The sequence below is a fragment of the Pyrus communis genome, chromosome 15 (assembly GCF_041283825.1).
Source record: "Pyrus communis isolate YQ-2024b chromosome 15, ASM4128382v1, whole genome shotgun sequence".
NCBI classification, from domain to species: Eukaryota; Viridiplantae; Streptophyta; class Magnoliopsida; order Rosales; family Rosaceae; genus Pyrus; species Pyrus communis.
Genome location: NC_142579.1, coordinates 8,183,206 through 8,202,519, shown reverse-complemented (window position 1 = coordinate 8,202,519; position 19,314 = coordinate 8,183,206). Strand labels below are relative to the sequence as shown.

General features: G+C 43.8%; 1 non-coding gene across 1 annotated transcript; it reads left to right on the top strand.

Moving 5' to 3' along the window:
* The first annotated feature begins 12,116 nt into the window (after positions 1-12,116).
* Positions 12,117-12,188, top strand: TRNAW-CCA (transfer RNA tryptophan (anticodon CCA)). The gene has a single exon. It is a non-coding gene; the product is annotated as a tRNA-Trp (tRNA).
* The last annotated feature ends 7,126 nt before the right edge of the window (positions 12,189-19,314 follow it).

Sequence of the window (19,314 nt, the reverse complement as noted above, 5' to 3'; positions counted from 1 at the left end):
GCCACAACACCACTTCTATCGCCGTTGCCCTTGCATCGCCACATCCAACCAAACCCTAGGCAGGAGGCCCAGGTCCACTTCCAACCCATGGGTAGGAAACCCAAAACTTGGCAGTTGCCACACCAGGGCGAGAGCATGAGGCCCAAACCCGAGCCTAGAACACAGCAGCTGCTGCCAACTAGGTTCAACGAAGCCCAGGCCACCTAGCCAACATGCGGCCAGGAGGGCCTAAGGCAAGCAGGCGCCGGTCCAATGTGCCCCTTGACTCGCTCTGGCAATCCGGCCCAATCCAATCTAAGCCCACCTCCGGTGATCCAGATTCCGACCACCGGTCTCGCGATATATTTAGGGTTATTTTTACCTCAATTTTTTGCAGGAATGCCCACTTTGGGCTCAAGTTTTGTACCTACAGTCTACTACACTTTCACCACACATGGAGATGCCCATTTCCCAGGCTTTTCCAATCTAAATGGCAAGCACCACTTGCCCAATCAGGTTGCCAATTTAACAAGCACCTTTGTGCAGTAGACCAACTTGGTGAACCAGTTCCTCGAGTGTATCGAGATGTAGTGCGCCCCAGACGAGGTGTCCCGAAGCAAGGCAATGGAGGAAGAATGTGACTCATTCCAATGACGTCCTAGCAAAGAGCCGCTCAGCTTACCACGAACCGTGTGTTCGGGTAGTGTGCACTATAGTTTGGGCCTTCAGGGAAACTTCTTCTCCCGCCTAGATGCACAGAGAAACATTCATTCTGACTTGGCTCACAAATCAGTGTACATTCGAGGTTGAGTCCATACTCCGATGAGCACTCAGGACATTCCAGGGGAAGCGTCCACACGAGGCTAGGCCCACAAGGAGATCTTTATACGAGGCACCGAAATAGGTAGCCACATGACGAATAGAGAAGAGCACGAGAGCAGTCCAGCTTAAGTTCTACTGGTAGCCCCCGCCAAGCGCGACGACAAGTAGCATAGAGTGAACCACGTGCACTGCAACTGTGGCACAGACGAGTAAGACATACTAAAGAGCAACGTGGACCAGCATGTCAACACCGGAGACAGTTGGAGGCTTCGTTGCCCTACCAAGCACAAATCCAGGAGGAAGTACAAAGGCTCGTAACGGAACAGCTACGCGGATTCCAACACATTGATACTACCGACGATGCCCTTCATAAAGATGTGGCCAACCTTAACAGGTCACCTTTTATGGACAAGGTCGAGCAGACAGAACCACCGCGGAAGTTTAGCCCGCCGCATTTCACATTGTTCAAAGGAGATGAAGATCCGGACAGGCACCTGATGCATTACTGGAGAGCCATGACCCTCTACGCCAATAATGACGCCCTTATGTGCAAGATCTTTACCACGACACTCCAAGACGAAGCGCAAGATTGGTTTCACACCCTATCGCCACGCTCGATCCGGAACTTCAGTGAACTTTCCTTGGTTTTCACCAAGGAATATTCGTTATACTGATCGATCAAGAAAAAGTCTGACCACCTCTTCAACATGAAAAATGACCTGAAGGAGTCGCTCCACACATACGTCAATAAGTTCAAGGCAGAGAAGGCGAAAATCTTTAGATATGATGACAGCATCGCATGCTTAGCTTTCTGAAAAGGGCTTCTAGCAGATCACCCATTTTTCGGAGAATTAATCATGGACGAGAACCTAACCCTGACGAACTCTTATGCTTTGGCATAAAAACACTCTCTCTGGGATAAGGAAAAGTGCTTCCAGAAGTCGCATGAGCAACAGCGTAAAGATGCATAATCAACTTAGAAGAAGGCCAGCGATAAACCGCTCAATAACAAAAACAAGCCAGGAAGTAGACGTAGGGACCGATCCCTGACGAAGGGAGGTACGGCACCCAAGACGTACACCAAGTTCTTAGTCCTGATCAACCAGATCCTTTGCGACCTCAAGGACAAGCTGTGGTTTAAGTTGCCACCATTCCTGAAGGGGAACACCTCCAAGATGGACCAGACGAAGTATTGCGTTTTCAAAGGCCCCAGGCACACAACCAACGACTGCACCATGTGGAAAATGTACCTTGAGCAGCTCGTGAATGAAGGCAAATGCGATTAGTATGTCGACAGGCCAGCTGCCCTGCCAAGGTGAAAGCAGATGCCGAGGCCGAACCCTCAACCAAGACAATTCGAATCAACAGAATTTTTGCCGAATCCGAGCATCTAGAGGTTACTAACAACTCCAAGAAGAGGAAGATTTAGCAGGCGAGATCAGTCTATCAAGTTTAAGCCATATATGCTGTACTTGAACCAATCGTTAGCTTCACCGAACAGGATGCTGAGGGAATAGACTTTCCCCACGATGACGCATTGGTGATTTCTATCCAACTGGCCTATACTATCGTTGACATAATTATGGTAGACAACGGCAGCTCAGTCAACATCCTACAACTGTCAGTCATCCAGAAAATGGGCTTGGAAAACACGATCCAACGCAAAGCAGATATCTTGACCAGATTCAACGGATTCACCTCAATTGTCATTGGCACTATGACACTCGATGTAACTAGCCCACCGATCATCTCATCCCAAACTTTCATAATTGTCAGCAACCTATTTTTCCATAATGGGATATTGGGTCGAACTTGGCTAATGAAGATTGGAGCTGTGACCTTGATCGAGTACCAAAAAATCCTATTTCGCATCCCGGAAGGAACAGTTGAAGAGATCAAAGGCGACTAGGCCATGTCTTGGAGATGCACTGTACAAGTTCTTAAGGAGTTGAAGAAGAAGTCTTTCACCCAAGCAGTAGCAGTTGAAGTCAACAATGCCCTGGAAGATGAATCAGGATGGAAACTCGAGGATGACGCCGAAGACACCATTCTTAACCCTCACCAGCCAGAAAAGACGGCTAGAATTGGCTCACGATTGAGTCTGATAGAGAAGCAGGAACTCATGGTTTTCCTTAGGGTACCTTGGAACCCAATGAAGTGCACTTTTGGCGTCTCATCAGGCCGATTCTTAGGGTACCTTGTAACCCAACGAGGAATCGAGGCTCATCCAAGACAGATCAAAGCGATCCTAAACATGAAATCGCCCATAACTCTGAAGGAGATCCAAAGTCTGATTGGACGAGAAGCCGCACTTAATCGTTTCCTCTCGCGATCCACCGATCGATGCAAGCCTTTCTTCAAGGCAATCAAAAAGGTGCAGAAGGACAAATGAGATGACGAGTACAAGAAAGCAGTTTAGGACCTGAAGCAGTACTTAACATCACCTCCACTACTATCCAAGCCGTAAGCATCGGAGAATTTGTATATCTATCTGGCGGTATCAGAAGTAGCAATAAGCTCAGCCCTCATACGAGAAAAGCTAGGGGCCCAACTGCCTATATTCTATACATCTAAAACTCTTATCGATGCGGAAACCAGATACTCGAAGATTGAAAAGCTAATTTTGATGCTAGTTGTTGCAGCTTAGAAGCTCAGACCCTACTTTCAAGGGCATCCATTCATCATTATGACCCAGTACCCACTGCGATCAATTTTGCATAGTCTAGACGCTTTTCAACGAGTGATGAAGTGGGTGTTGGAACTCAGCCAATACGGCTTAACATACCAGCCCCGCATGGTAATAAAAGCCTATGCATTGGCGGACTTCGTAGCGGAATTCACCCTAAGCCTGAAGAATGCATCAACTCAGCCCGAAGATGCCCCGGAGGCAGCCAGGCACGCCGTAGTTGCACCAGCCCCTCCTACATGAGATTTTTGGCATTTGCACGTCGATGGATTGTCCAACTACTAAGGATCGGGGGCAGGCCTAGTTCGTACTACTCCAGATATTTTGATGCTCGAGCAGGCGATCACTCTAAGCTTCAAGACGTCAAATAATGAAGCAGAGTATGAAGCCCATTAGCAGGTCTCCGATTGGCAAAACACCTAGCGGTGAAGAAGCTTGCGATCTATTCCGATTCCTAGCTGATCGCCAACCAAACCTCAGGATAATATGTAGCGAATCATCTAAGGATAAAACGATACCTCGAGAAGGTATGAGATTAGCTAGCGACATTCCAGGCGTACACATTCACTCACGTTCCACGAGCAGAAAACGCCTACGCAGACGTACTAGGAAGCCTAGGCTCCGCACTAAACCATCAATTTAGGCGTTCTATCCCAGTCGAGTATTTGGAAAAGCCAATCATAGATGAGGAACCAGCAAACGAGGTGGTGTAGATCAGCATAACCTCGAGTTGGCAAGATCCCATTATTGATTACATAGTCAATGAAACGTTCCCCATATATAGAATGGAATCCAGGAAGCTCTAGATGAAGGCAGCACACTATTACATGTGGAACGACATGCTCATTCAAAGATCCATTTCAAGACCATATCTCCGCTGCTTATCGTTTCCTGATAACTTGAAGGTTCTTAGCTTAATCCACGAAGACGTATGTGGAAACCATTTTGGAGGCCATTCCTTAGTGCAAAAAGCTCTTAACGCTAGCTATTACTTGCCAACCATGCATTAAGGCGCCAAAGAGTATGTACAAATGTGCGACAACTGCCAGTGCTTCAAGCCTATGCCCGCACCACCTGCCAGCAAACTCCATCCGCAGACGAGCCCTTAGCCATTCATGTAGTGGACAATTGACTTGGTAGGACCAATGCCGCCTGTTACTGGGGGCAGATGCATGATGATCGTGGAGACCGATTACTTCACAAAATGGGACGAAGCCGAACCCATGACTATAACTACCCAGACGGACATAGAGCGTTTCATATGGAAGAACATCATTTGCCGCTTCGGCATCCCACACTCCATCGTCACCAATAATGGTCCGCCGTTCGTGGGTAAAGACTTAGTGAAGTTCTTCGAAAAATATGGCATTAAGCATCACATGTCCACGCCCTGGTACCTGCAGGGCAACGGGCAGGCCAAGGCGTCCAACAAGATAATCTTCAATTGCCTTAAGAAGACCCTCTCAGACAAGAAGGGCAAGTGGCCAAATGAGCTTCCTGGTGTTTTATGGGCATATCGCACCACCAAAAGATAAGCAACCGGTGAAACGTAATTCTCCCTGACGTATGGTTCCGAGGCGATCATTCCTCCCAACGTCGTGGTGCCAAACATTAGCACTATACTACTGAATTTCAAGCAGAATGAAAAAGAGATGGCCATAAACTTAGACTTGGCAAAGAAAGAGTGCAAGAAGGTTATCACCCGCATTACGGCCTATTAGCAACAACTCCACTCCAGCTACAACAAAAGGGTGAAAATCCGGCAATTCTAGCTAGAAGACTTAATCCTCAGAAAGACCTTCATCATTGCCCGATGGGAAGGCTTCAAAAAGATGGCTCATATCTGGGAAGGTCCGTACAAAATCAACCGAGTAGGCGGAAGGGGCAGCTACACCCTTACTACCATGAACGACAAAGAAATCAACAAGCAGTTGAATGTCTACAACCTGAGGAAGTACTACGTGTGACTTCCTACCATTCCTTGGACTCTGTTCAAGATGAAAAAAGTTCGAATACTCAAGCAGCTTGACAAACAAAACCTCGCATGCCGATGATTATCATTTGTTATACCATTACTGCCTACGAGCAAAGTTAATAAAATCCTCTATTCTCAATGAAGATTGAAAGAATTATTCACAAGCCTGGGCTGAATGCATAAACAAACTGACCAACCATGTGACAAGCAGAAGATACCCTCTTCCCTGCAGATATGGCGTGAGCTCTCTAGTGCAAGAAGGTAAATTAATTCCTCCAACACTCATCTGGGTAAGCTTTTCAGCATAAGAGGGTAAACTAATTCCTCGACCACTCATGTGACAAGTAGAAGACTCCTTCTACCCTGCAGACATGGCATGTGCTCTCCAATAAGGAGAGGGTAAACTAATCTAGAATATCCAGACGTGGATGGGTGGTACAACTGCTTAGTTTCCCTTAAATGCAATGACTACCTGAGCCGGACGACTCCCAGAATTAGCCAAGATAGTCCTTCCCCTAGAATGGACTTAGTCGACTGAAGGATTCAATTTCGTGGGATCCCGAGTCTCTAACTGGAAGAGATGCTAAGTGCAGGACACCTGCCCATGGAAGAGTTGGCGTGACAAGATGGTCCGTCCTCGACGTATAAGTCTTCATGAAAGTGGCTTGGTTTTAAAGTGTTATAATACTAGTTAAGCGACCTACGGAATCAAGTTACAACTAAGAAAGATGTGGCATCTGAAACGCGATTCTGCCTACACTTCATGCCTAAAACACTTCCGAGAGCTAGGGACGACACCTAAAATGGTTACGTGGGTCGTTTGCTTCTGTAAGTAAAACGCCCATCCGACGACTTGAAGGCTGGCAGCCCAAGGCAATCTGTAAACCGAGATAAACACCTTATATGACTACGCGTACTCGTTTGCTTACTTAAAAGCAACGATTTTGGCCGATGGTCTACGATTTAAGTTTTGCTGGGATAAAGCCGAGGTACGACTATATCAACTATGCAGACCTCTTCTGTTTTCTACGAGAAGCATGAGTCCGACCGATGGCTCTATAAGTTAAAAACCTCGCAACATGCCCTATCGACTTTTCTAAGGTATCTGATTCATGTTTGCTTGTTGCCCTTAGGAAATTTTATTCAATTTTGTTAGGTTTGTCATTTGTTTGTGTTGAGAGAGAGAGACAAAGACAGAGACAGAGATTTTAGCTTATTTATACTATTTTTGTGGTTTGATCTGCAGGAATTTGTTTTTCTGAAACCTTTGTTTGGTAAAGTTTGGAGCTTTAAATTGATTTCAAGTGAATTGACTATATTTTTGTACTGCCATTTTTCGGGTTGATGAACTTAGCTTGGGCAGCCAATGATATTGTTTATATCATATTCAGTCAATAACAAAAATGGTGTATTAAGATACCTGGATGCAGAAGTTTTATGTGACAGTTCTTGTGCATTGTATTTACTTTATATGTGATGTTAAATTGTTACATTTGGTTTCGTTTGATATTTGAAGGCCAAGGCTCAAGAAGCTACTCAAAGCCGAAATACAACCATAGTGGCTATGCAGACTCTTCTGCTTTCTACGAAAAACATGTGTCCGGCCGCTGGCCCTATAGGTTAAAAATTTCGCAATACACCCCAGGAGGGCTAAAGCTTGTGAAGCCATTCGAAGCCAAGATTGATAGCTATAGTAGCTACGCGAACTTGCCTGCTTCCTATGGAGGTAACGAGTTTGGCTGTTAGCTTTATAAGTTAGAAATCTCACACTTTTTCCTATTGCTGGTAAAGCTTTAGAAGCCCCGAAGATAAAGCTAAAACCTAAGTGACGATGTCGGATCGGTTGCTTCATTGAGGCAGCTCACCCGGCCGACCGTCCTAGGATAAAGTTTTGCAAAAAAAACATGGCGAAATAGAAGGATGAAGCAAAACAAGGAAAGTTGTTTATTAAATTTCTAGCAAATTGGTAAACCAGCTCGAAGGCCAACAATGTTCAAATAAAGTAGAACATAAAGGAAATGAAGAAAATTCCTACGTCTAAGCAAAAAGACTACTTCTTGGCAACCTGCGCGACCATTGGTTCCTCGACTGCCAAGCCTTCAGCAGCCGCACTGCTCATTGCAGCCAAAGTTTCCATTAGCTTATCCTCAATCGCCCCTGCCTGGACTGCCCCACCCTCATCTGCTTTACCAAAGGTAGCCTTAAACGAGAAATCAAGCAGATTAATTGGGGAAATGAAGAAAGTCTTGAAGTCTTTCTCGGAAAACTCATAATCCGACGGCCTACCCCGAAGATGGTCTACATAGCCAAGCTTGTAGAAATTAACCTGACAAGAAGCAAGTGCCACTTCGTGACCATCTTTCTCATTCTTCAGCTACATATTCTCCTCAATAAGCCCAATGTAAGCACCCTGCAACTCATCCAGTTCATTTCTCAGGTTTTCGTTAACAGACAACGCACCTTGTAGATCAACTTCCTTGGACTCAAGCTTACTAGCAACCTCATTGAGATGAGACACTACAATATGCATGAAGATAAGCTCCTCATCCTTGGCAAAACAAGTAGATCGTAGCTCCGAATTGACATATTCAAGGTCCTTGACCATTGGAGAAACATGATCGACTTCATTCTCTGCAGCTTCCAACATTACTTGAGTCGCACTAAGTTTAGTCTTCAAGTTGACGACCTCTTGATGAGCGATCTCCAGCTACACATAAGTGGGGGCAAAAACATCAGACCCCTTCAAAACGGCGAGTTCAGATTCAAGCTTCTAGGTCTTTTTAGCAGTTGAGCCAAGTTGAGCAAAGTTGAGCCATCAATGCCACTTCGGCATCCTTAGAACACTTAGACAACATCCTGATCAACGCGTATAGAGTAAGCAGGACGCTTTGCAAAAGTGTCTGAGTGGATGACAACTTTCTTGACACTGTTAATGAACTTGGCGCAAGCATCAACATCTTCAAGCAGGTCATCCTTCAGCAATGCACAAACCTCGGGAAACTTACTAGCTCCAAACTTGGTGGATCTCTCACACTTACCCTTGCAAGCAGATTTCCCCTTCTCAGCAGATGAGTTAGTCATGGCAGAATGAGGAATAAGCCCATGTGCCATCTTAAAAGCAGAATCCACCTTTCCACTCTTCATAGCGGTGAGCCTTTCAGAAGCCGAACTAAACTTAGCTCCCGATGAACTCTTTGATACAAACCTGGACAATAGGAGCACCACCGAACCCTTCCGTTGGGTAAGCCTCTCAACAATGTATGTGGTCACCTTCGAAGTAGCAGATTTTATAGGCTCAGGCTTAACGATTTTCTTCGCCCCCTTAAGGGAAGTTAGATTAATGACAAGCTTCTCAGCAGCATACGAGCTCTCACGGGCAGCAGAAGAAGTCCTTAGCTTCTTCTTGGCCAAAGGCTCACAAGCAGGTGAAGAAGATTTATTCTTTCTACCTTCATTGGCAGTAAGCTCTACAGCAGTGATCGGACGAGCCAACGCCTTGTCATTTATCCGTCTTATCTATTCATTCGGAGGCAGACCATCTTTCTCCCGACGAAGAAAGCTGAGCAGCTAGCACTACTCACGGTACTCAGCAGGAATGCCCAAGGCAATGTGCACTTTCTTCATATCTGCCAAAGTCCTTGGGGTTGAGCCAAACTCCGAATCTACACAAAGTGAGAATGACGATTAATAATTATGATTAATAATTTGAAGTCATGGAGCAGCTCGACAAAAATTCAAGCAGGATAAGAAGGAAGCAGTTCACTTACCACTGATAAAGGTAGTCGGGATACGCAGCTTAGGAGAAGAGTCAAACTCCCACTCCCCGCTCACTTCCAATGTGTCTCTCACTCACTCATGATCGCCTTTGCAAGAAACATCAAGCAGCTTAGGGGTAGACCTCAGCTGCCCTACACCTTCCTTGTGGCTAATCTCGAAGAAGTACCATAACTCATTTATGGTCAAGCCAAGATCAAAGAACCTGCTCAAGTTCGAGAATCCCACCATCGCATAAACTGCATTTGGGGAACATTGAGCAGACGCGGATTTCATGGAGCAGATCACCTCCTGGAAAAGACGCGGCATGGGAAAAGTAAATCCCAACACGAAGTAATATAGATGGAATTTGATGGCCCTTTTCTTAGCAGTAGCGCCCTTACCGCATGGTTCATGGCCGCTGTCATCTTTCACCAGTTTGACACAAATCCCTGACGGAATCATATGCTTGTACGCCTCAAGAAAATCCTGAAACAGCTTGTCGGAATTGATCTTGACATGCGCAGCCTTGAAATAGCCCACCTTAACGGTACAAAGATGAAGGATATTCGTCATTTTTGCGGTCAGATGAAGACATCTTAAAGTCTCTGCAAAAAGCACGAAGAAAAATATTTAGAGAGTAGCTCGCGAGAATAATAATAATAATAATAATAATAATAATAATAATTGCAAGCCTAGTGCCCCCGCACCAGGCCTCATGGTCCTCACATTTCCTTGCAAGCAGCTCGGCCTAACTCAGGCGGAGGCCCACGCCTTCTCTCCCATTCTCCTCAGCGCGCTAGGCGCCCCAAGAAACAGGCCTAGGCCTTACGACCCAAGCTGCACGAGATGGTTCGAGACGGTCTCTCCTACTCTTTCGCCTCACAGTTGTACATGCCTATGCCCAACAGTGCTCCTAGCAGGCCCCGTGGCTTACTACCTAGTCCAATAAAGAAGGGGGGGGGGGGCGAGTGCCCATGCCTCTCACCATCTCTGCTACATTCTAGCAAGGCCCAAGGCATCTCGACCCAGTCTCCCTTTCTCTCTCTCGCCTACCATAGCAGACCCAAGTCTGCTCTAACATGATTGACCCCGGCCGAGCTCACCTAGATGGGCTAGAGCCTCAGGGCTCGCCTAGCCTAGCCCAGCGTTCCAGCGCACCACGAATTGCATCGTGACATCCTTGCCATGCGTTTCTCACCTCCTCGGCCCCCGCCGAGCCAATTTTTTAAGTCCCAAGACTCCCAAAAAATTCAAGCAGAAGAAAATTCAAAATTTTCTTACCTTGATGAGGCACAGAGAAGAAGAACAACAACGAGAGACGACTCTTTGCAAGGGCAAAAGAAGAAGAATGCTAAGGGAGGGGGAAGAAAAAAATTTCCTATGGCTTCTCTTCCTTGTTGGAATAATGATTGCTCTCCAAATTTATTTAATCCACTGCTTAAGGAAGAATTAAATAGGTATTGGTTCCCTTTCCTAGAAGAGGTCTATCTCCAAATCAAGAAAGAAGATCAAGTTCAAATTGGGAAACAATTCTAGCATCTTGGGATTCCTACACCTATTATGATTTTCCTATGTGCAGCCTAGTAGGTGTAGGGGAATTTGTGGAGCCTAAAATAATCCCAAAAGTTCTAGAGCCGACACATGGACTTTTATTCAAGAAAGATAAGATTGCCCCCAAATAAATAGGCAGGCTTCTCAGATGCTTCCACGCGCAGCTCACACCCCTCAAGGTCTTAGCAGCTGAATACGACTGCCCACAGCTCACCTGCCCTTGGCAAGGAATTAAAGATAAGGATTAATTACCAAAATCCTATCTTTAATACATTCCTAATTGAAGATTGACTCCAATCAAGTAAGTAATTTCAATTTAAATAAATTAGGGATAATTACACCATTATCTCAAGATATTATTTCCTATTTAATATCTTGAGAATATTTTGAGAATATTTCTCCATAAACACCTTGGCCAATAGGATGCTGTCATGTGTAGGGTAAAACTCTAACATTGTGGCCGACCTTATCCCTATAAATACCCCATATTCTATCAAAATTTCAGAGCTTTTGCTACCCCTAAAAAAGCCCCAAATACTTTACTCTCTCAGAGAAACTGACTTAGGCATCAGAGATCCATATGCCTAAACCCCCCCACCTCGTGGGCACGTGAGGCTTAGGTCTTTAATCAAAGGTGTTGATTGTTTTGCAGGTGCATTTTCGTCAAGACTAAAGACGGCGGAAATTTGCATCGACAATATCCATACAAAGAGAGACCGTTGTATCTATACCTCATGCTGACCCTTTTTACAAGTTTTTTTGCAAATTTAATTTTACACTGCAAAAGTGAGAGACCATATCCACCTTTCTCTTCTATACAACTCGACAGCTATCAACACAACATTGACGCTGAGTTTGTGTCTTTCTGTCTATGTTGTTGCAATAGTCACCAAGAGTGACATTTTCTATGAGCATATCACACTGCACAAGCCATTCACCCGATCTTGAAAGGTGTTCGTGTACGGAAGGCCACGATGTGGAGGATCACGAAGAGAGAAATTAGCCAAGTGTCAGCTCGACGTCAGTTGCGGGAGGTGAAGAAAAAGAGCTTGGGTTCTTGGAGAGTTTCGGGAGCTGATAAGGATTGATGTCGATCTGGGTCTGAAGCTTGGGTCGGTCGGCGACCATTGTCGGTTGCTCTCTTTTTCTCAACAAGAATGTGAGGATATGGGGTATTGGGGTTTTCTCGGAGAAGATGACTCAGTGGTTTCTAGCTGCTATGCGGTTGGGGCTCTGGCGGGAAGGCTCTTTGAACCCTTTTTGTAGCGTGCTTAAAGAGTTGAAATGACGTCGCCCAACAGATTTAAACTTAGGATTTTACATATTAATAAGAGATGATTAATAACCGGATTCGTGGCACAATGGTAGCGCGTCTGACTCCAGATCAGAAGGTTGCATGTTTGATTCATGTCGGGTTCAATACCCTGTACCGGTTTTATTTTTTTGTTATTTATTTTGGTTGGTACTATAAAAATAAGTAAAAACTCCCCACATTCTTTGTTTTCCCCAATTTCCATGATATAATTAGTTGCATTCTCCTAAATCTTTTAAATTGTTATTCTACAAGAATTAGTGTTTTACGATGCTATTTGATATATATAAAAATAAAAATAAACACACACTTTCTAGAGAAGCACAAGCTAGACGATTTTTCAAAATTGTTCACTCTTATCAAAGATAATATGTTTTTAAATTTTAATTCTTGATATTCACGTTTGAATTTTAAATAGATTTTATGCTATCTTGTGTACTATATATAATTTTACATAAAACATCTAAAGAATATGACAAAAGTTTGTACTTGAGAAAGTTATGAACATTATTCCCCCTTAATATGTTTTTCTTTTGAAATAATTAGGACTCAAACTTAGAAAAATTGCCAATTCTCTTTAGGGTGCGTTTGTTTGGCCTCGTTACTGGGACTGAACTGGATTGGACTACTTACTAATGTAGTCCTATGTTTGGTTTGTAACTTTGTATTAGGACTAAATTAAATGGGACTAAAGGATACTCACATGGACTAGAGGCCTTGCTAGAAGTTCTTAGCAAGACCCTCCACAAACCACGGGACTCGCTAAGACTATCTCTGTTAGCCCTTTTCGCTTCACCCCTGCTTCTTCTTCTTCGCTCCCACATCCATTTTCATCTTCTTCCTCCTCTCTGCTTCGCCCCTTTGCGAATTCTGGGCTTCGTTCTTTTGGATCTCGAATGAATTTTCTTCGATTTGCAGATCGTTGGGAGGAAATGGGCATTGTGGCGGCGATTTGCTTCGAGCGTCGTCGTGACCGCCATGGATGCCAAACCCTTGCAAGCTTCAATTCCCAACGCTTTAGCCCACAACGCATTAAGGCCTCCAATAGCCACTCCCGATTTGGTCTCCCCCACCATTTCTAACATGCCAATAATTTTTTTCCGATCAAATCCTTGAAGAAAACTGCTCCATCCTCTCCAAGTTTCTTATTCTTCTGCAACCTCTGCCATTAGGTAAAGACGATTGCCTCTCTTTTTTTCCTTCAATTTTTTAATTTTTTCACATGGGTTGCTTGGTGCTATGTTGTTGCTGATTAGCGTCATAAAAAACTGGGAAATTCCAATGGAAAATAATCAAAATATATGGTTTTCTGAAAAGAGAGTAAATTGGGATTGTATATTGTGGATGCAAATTTCCGCCTTCTTGATCTTGGAAAAAATTGCACCTACAAAACAATTAACACCTTAGGTCAAGGCCAAGAGCCTCACTCGCCCACGATGAATTTGGAGGGGGGGCTTTGGCCAAAGAACCTCCAATGCCAAAGTTGAATTTAGAGAGAAAAAGTGTTTGGAGAGTTTTTGGAGTTTTACAAGAGTGTGGAACTAGGTTTTTAGAGAAAAATGGGTAGTATTTATAGGGCATGGCCGGTCCTCTTTGGAGAAAAGGTGGCCGGCCTTTGAGATGCTTTTTGTGTGCATTTTGTGGTTTAATGTGTGAGTTATTTGGCAATTAATGGATTAATTAGGTAATTAATCCATTAATTAGCCAATTAACACATTTTGGGAATGAATATTTTGGAGGTTATGTAATTTATGTGGAATATTTTGTAAGTTATGGAATGATAGCTAATTGATTAGCTAAAAGAGGGGAAAAAAGGTAAAAATATATGGAATGAAATAGGTTTTGGGAGTTACCTTGTAGAAGGGATTTGAGGAGATGGATTTTGAACTTGTTACCTATTTTGGGCACTTTTGACTCGGTTGATGGATGATTCTCCACTGCTCGCGTGTAGGAAACCCGGTGTGTCTCATGGGTAATTTTGTCCTCTTCACCTAAAAATCCACGTGTTGTCTCTTGATTATTTTTGGTTCCACAAATGCCCCCACACTTGCTGAGCTACTCGTAGGAAAGGGCAGCAGGTGTAGAGATCTTCTTGCTCTAGGAAACTTAGGACTGCTTCTTATTTTGATGTAGATTCCCTCTTTAATATGAAATTAGATCTTTCTAGGAAAGGGAAATAAATTTCTCTCAAAGCCTATTTAAGTCCACCTTAAGTGGGTTGTTAAATCAATTTTGGAGAGCGATTTATTCTACCCTACACGAGAGAGAAAGCTTAGAGGATATTTGTTCCCCTTCCCTTAGTAATCTTCTACACTTGCCCGTGCAAAGGATCGTCTTTCGTTGCTTTCTTTGTTTTCTCTATGCCACACCGATGTAAGAAAAATTTAATTCTCCTTGTCTTCTTTTTGGGAGGTGCTGCCACGAAGCAATCGTCGGGGTGGTACGGCATGTCAGCTGGTAGGGGCCAGAAGTCGGTCTTGTCATGGTACGGCATGTCGGCTGCCACGAAGCATTTGATCTTTTAAGCTATGTGGCCTTCTCGCACTAGAGAGCTTACCTAGATGGGTGTTGGGGAATTAGTTTACCCTCTCGCACTGGAGAGCAATTAGTTTACCCTCTCGCACTGGAAAGCAATTAGTTTATCCTCTCACACTAGAGAGTAAACTCATACGGGTGTCGGGGAATTGGTTTACCCTTTCGCACTGTTTATCCTTTCGCATTGGAGAGCAAACCCATACAGGTGTAGGGGAATTGGTATACCCTCTTGCACTGGAGAGCAGACCCATACGGGTGTCGGGGAATTGGTTTACCCTCTCGCACTGGAGAACAATTAGTTTATCCTTTCGCATTTGGAGAACAGACCTAGAAAGGGTTTTTAGCAGTTTTTGTGGACAGCAGTTGAGCCAGGCTTATGAATAACTTCTTGAATCTTCATTGAGAATAAAGAAATAAATCAACTATGCCGGAATGTAGAAACTGCATAACAAACTGGATAATCTTCAGCTTGTGAAGCCTTATTCATCGAGCTGCTTAAGACTTCGAACTTATTTGGAAAAAAAATCAAACGAGGTTTAGGGGATGATGAAGACTTCCCCTGCTTATGTAGGCCGTTTTGTTGACCTGTCAAGATACTCGTCGCATCGGCCCTCATTTGTCAACTTTGTGAATGTTGATGCGAAATATATAAGCACACAAATTAAACCCTCTTTTCGACAATTGTAGTATAGATATAAGTAGGGATCGTTCTAGGCCGGGGATTAGGAGGGATTGCTAATCTAATGATAATTGACTCAAAGATGTGAAAATATGTTTTAAAACACTTTAAATAGACTCACAAGACTCTTACTAACTTATATGACTCAAAACAAACTTTAAAGACTCAAAACAACCAAAAACAACCAAAAAGACTAAATTTAGACTCTATGACTTAATTTGGACGAAAATACACTTGGTTTTGACTCTAAAGACTCAAAAAGACTCTTTTGGACAAATTTGGAACAAATAAGAAAGGGGGTTTTGATTTTGGACGAATTTTAAAAGAAACAAGTGTCTTAAAACTTTAAAACAGATTTTGGACGAAAATAAGAAAAACTAATGGATGATGGGATAGCCAAGGGATACTTCTCCACACATGATACTTTCTAACATAAATTGATTTCCAGTTGCTTTTCCGATAAACCATGAACCTCAATACCCCAGATTAACCGTGACATCACTAATTAACCCTCAGATTTCCCTTAAGTTAGTGGATTGGATGACATCATACGACAACCCAAAGCATTCTTCAAAAAGTCCCCTACATGACATCATAATAGAGATACGGTTAAAGATCATTACGTTCAATGGAAACCATAAGTATTGACAAAGCACTTGTAACTATGACATCATGATACGCATGCTAGGAATTTACTTAACATGATTGTGAAAACAACCTTAACTACTTGTGAATATAAGTTTGTGACGATTATGTGAAACACCCTTATATTCTAGCCCCAAATTCAAGCATGCAAATTAAGTAGGCCTCCCTAATAAACATACAAGAATAAGTTATCCATCAAACGGTTAAGTAAACTGCATTCGCAATTTATGAAATCACAACTGGAATTAATCAAATCATATTATAATTGTAATCATGGTTTCAAAGCATCCCTAGGCTAAAACGAGTTTAGCCTCTCATGTTCATGACAAAACAAAGCAATATAGATTTAAACATTGAAAATAAAAGATAGATTACACCTAGACACGTCCAACACTCCAACTTGAATGTACAAACGTCCAAGGCTTGGTCTTCCTTCTCCTCCTCCTTGCTAGGTCACGGCACAAGGGTCTATGGTGAGTTTGTGGACGATTTTCTGGATTTTGGATGGTTTTAGGTATATATGGTGGTGCGGCAAGGGGTTATGGTGGTGTATGGAGGTTGGGATGGATGTATGGAAGTAGGGGAATGATGGATGGGTGGTTGCAAGGTCACGGCAAAGGTTGATTTCTGAAGGGATGTATGAATGTTGTGTGAAGGGATGGTGATCATTAAATGGCACGGCAAGGCTGTTTATATAGGCTAGTTTTGGCACACTTAGTGTAGGAAAAGGATTGCCTAATCCCATTGGAAAAAGGTTAACTCAAGGCAGAAATTAAGTGGGATTTGGAATAGGGAATTCAGCTAGGATTTAGGGATTCTAGAAGTATATGTGCGGCAAGGGCTGTAGGGATAAGATAAGGCTTCTAAAAAGAAGGGTTTAGAACAGATTCCTAATCCTAAAGGGATATGAACATGTGATATGAGAGTAGGATAAGGTTTTCAATTCCTAAACCTACTAGGAGTGGTGTATATGCGGCATACAAAGGAATGAGGGTCTAGAACCTGTTCTAAGTGTTTTAGATATATATCTAATCCCACCTAAATAGCTAAGTTTAAGTCCCCACCTGATTTGGATAGGAAAGAATAGGATAATGTTAGAGATAGGATAGGATAAGGTTTGGATAAGATCCCTTGTTTCTTGCTTCTTCCTTATCTTCATTGGAATAGAACTTCTTCCACCAGATTTGTAGCCTTTCCTAGCTCTTCTAGTCTTCAATTTCGTCCATCCTCATTGCTACATGATTAAGCTATCCAATCCATGCCCAAAAATGCTCCAAATAGCCTCAAAATGCACTTTCTTGCTCCTTTTGCCATTAGGACCTAAAAACACACGAAAATACTTTAAACGACTGAAATACATAGTAATTAACTCACTAAGTGTAAGGAAACAACACAACTAAGTAGCATAAATATGCTCCTATCAAATGTTTCATGCGCTGAGTCTTCTTTGGTCCGGGAATGTTCCATGTGCTTCTTTTCCGACTCGTTTTTGTTAGACTGCTTAGCCTCATCCCATTGTGCATGCTTTTCTGCCAAAGCATATGAAGCTGCTAGGGTCAATTTTTCTCCTATGATCAGTTTTTCAAATAAAGGATGTTCGATGGGAAGCACATTTCTGAATGCTGCCGTTGTTATATCTTCGTAGCAGCCAACAATCTTAGCTTTCTCCGCTTTGAACCTCTTGACATAATAGCGAATTGTCTCCCAAGGGTCTTTTACAATGCTGAAGAGATGGTCGGATGTCCTTTTGATTGAGCGGTTAGCTGAATACTCCTTAGTGAAAACAAAGGAAAGTTCGTTAAAACTCCAAATTGATTGTGGCGGTAGAGTGTGAAACTAGTCTTGCGCCTCATCTTGTAGAGTTATGGTAAAATTTTTGCACATAAGTGCATCGTTGTTCCTGTAGAAGATCATGGTACTACGGTAGTGCTTGAGATGTTGATCTAGATCTTCGTCTCCCTTGTACGGAATAAAGTGAGGTATAGTGAACCAGCGAGGTGGATCTGTCTACTTGATCTCATTCGTGAATGGTGACATGCTTATGTTGGTCATGTCTTGTCGAAGCTCATCGTCAACAACCTCGTTATGTTGGAAATTACCCAATCGTTCATAAAAGATCTTCTTAACTTCTTCTTGAATTTGCCTCTGTTGGGGCAGTGAAACTTTCGGTTGCCCCTAGTTGTGACCTATGGGTTTGGGCTGCTCTTCCTTATGCTCGACACATCTATGTCGCGGCTGCAGTGTATATGGCATGTTCCTGGCAGGCGAACGAGCTGCTCGCAGGTTACCGGTTGAACTTGAGTCCGATTGAGTGACTGCTTCTCTCCAACTGTTGTGCTGCCTACTCCAATGTGAGGTGGTGAATACTCTTTGCGAGCCTAGTTATGAATGAACATTTCGCCTGAAAGGTTGTCCATATTGATAATTGGAGTGTGACCTCAACCATGAACGCGTGCTCGTCCATGGGCTTAATCGGGAATATACGCTCCTCCGCATGCTAAGACGAGAATATACGTTATCCCAAGGACCCAAGCGGGAGTGTAAACTTCTAGAACGCTCAGATCGTGGCTGGTTGATAGGCTACTTGCCTGGATGCTGGTGGAGAGGTTCATCTGCCCTTGTCCTACTTCGGGACACTTCGTCCGGGGCACGTTGGATCTCAGTACGTTGCAAGAGTTGATTCACCAAGGTTGTCTATTGTGCAAGTGCCCTCGTCAACTCTATGACTTGTCGAGACAAGTGTTGTTCACTATTTGAATTGGAAGAGCTTGGAAGAAATGTGCCTCCTTGAGCAGTGGAAGTGTGGTGGGCTCCAGGCCCGAGATTTGAGTTGAGAAATGTCAAATTCGTGAAGAAATGTGGTGAAAATGCCCTCGTCTTGATGGTAGGTTCGGATGGTTGAGATAGTCTTGGGCCAACTTGGGCTGCTTGGGAGGCCACGGGAGCAGGCTGGGCCACAAGAGTGGGTTGCTCGGTGGGAGCCACTGAAGCAGGCTGGGCTGCAGGAGCATGCTGAGTCGTGAGAGCAGGCTTGGCCACGAGAGCAGGCTACTCAGTGCATGATGCATGCGAATGCGAGGCTTGGGCTCCGCTTGGTAACACATTGGGCTCGCGTTGGGCTTGGAGTGACATGGCTTGGGTTGTGGCCTTTGCAAGCTTGGATGGCATGGCTTGGGCCGTGGTAGTGGTGCCATGGACCTTGCCATGGGTGGTGGTCGTGGTGGCCACCGCGGTGGTTGCCAGGGTGGTGCCCTTAGCGGTGATGCCACTCCACCTATGATTACATTTAGCCTCGTGGATCGCCGCGGTCCCATTTCTTGAATATTGAAATTTTCACTTGCAGAATTTTCTAAATCTCTAGCCATTGTATTTCT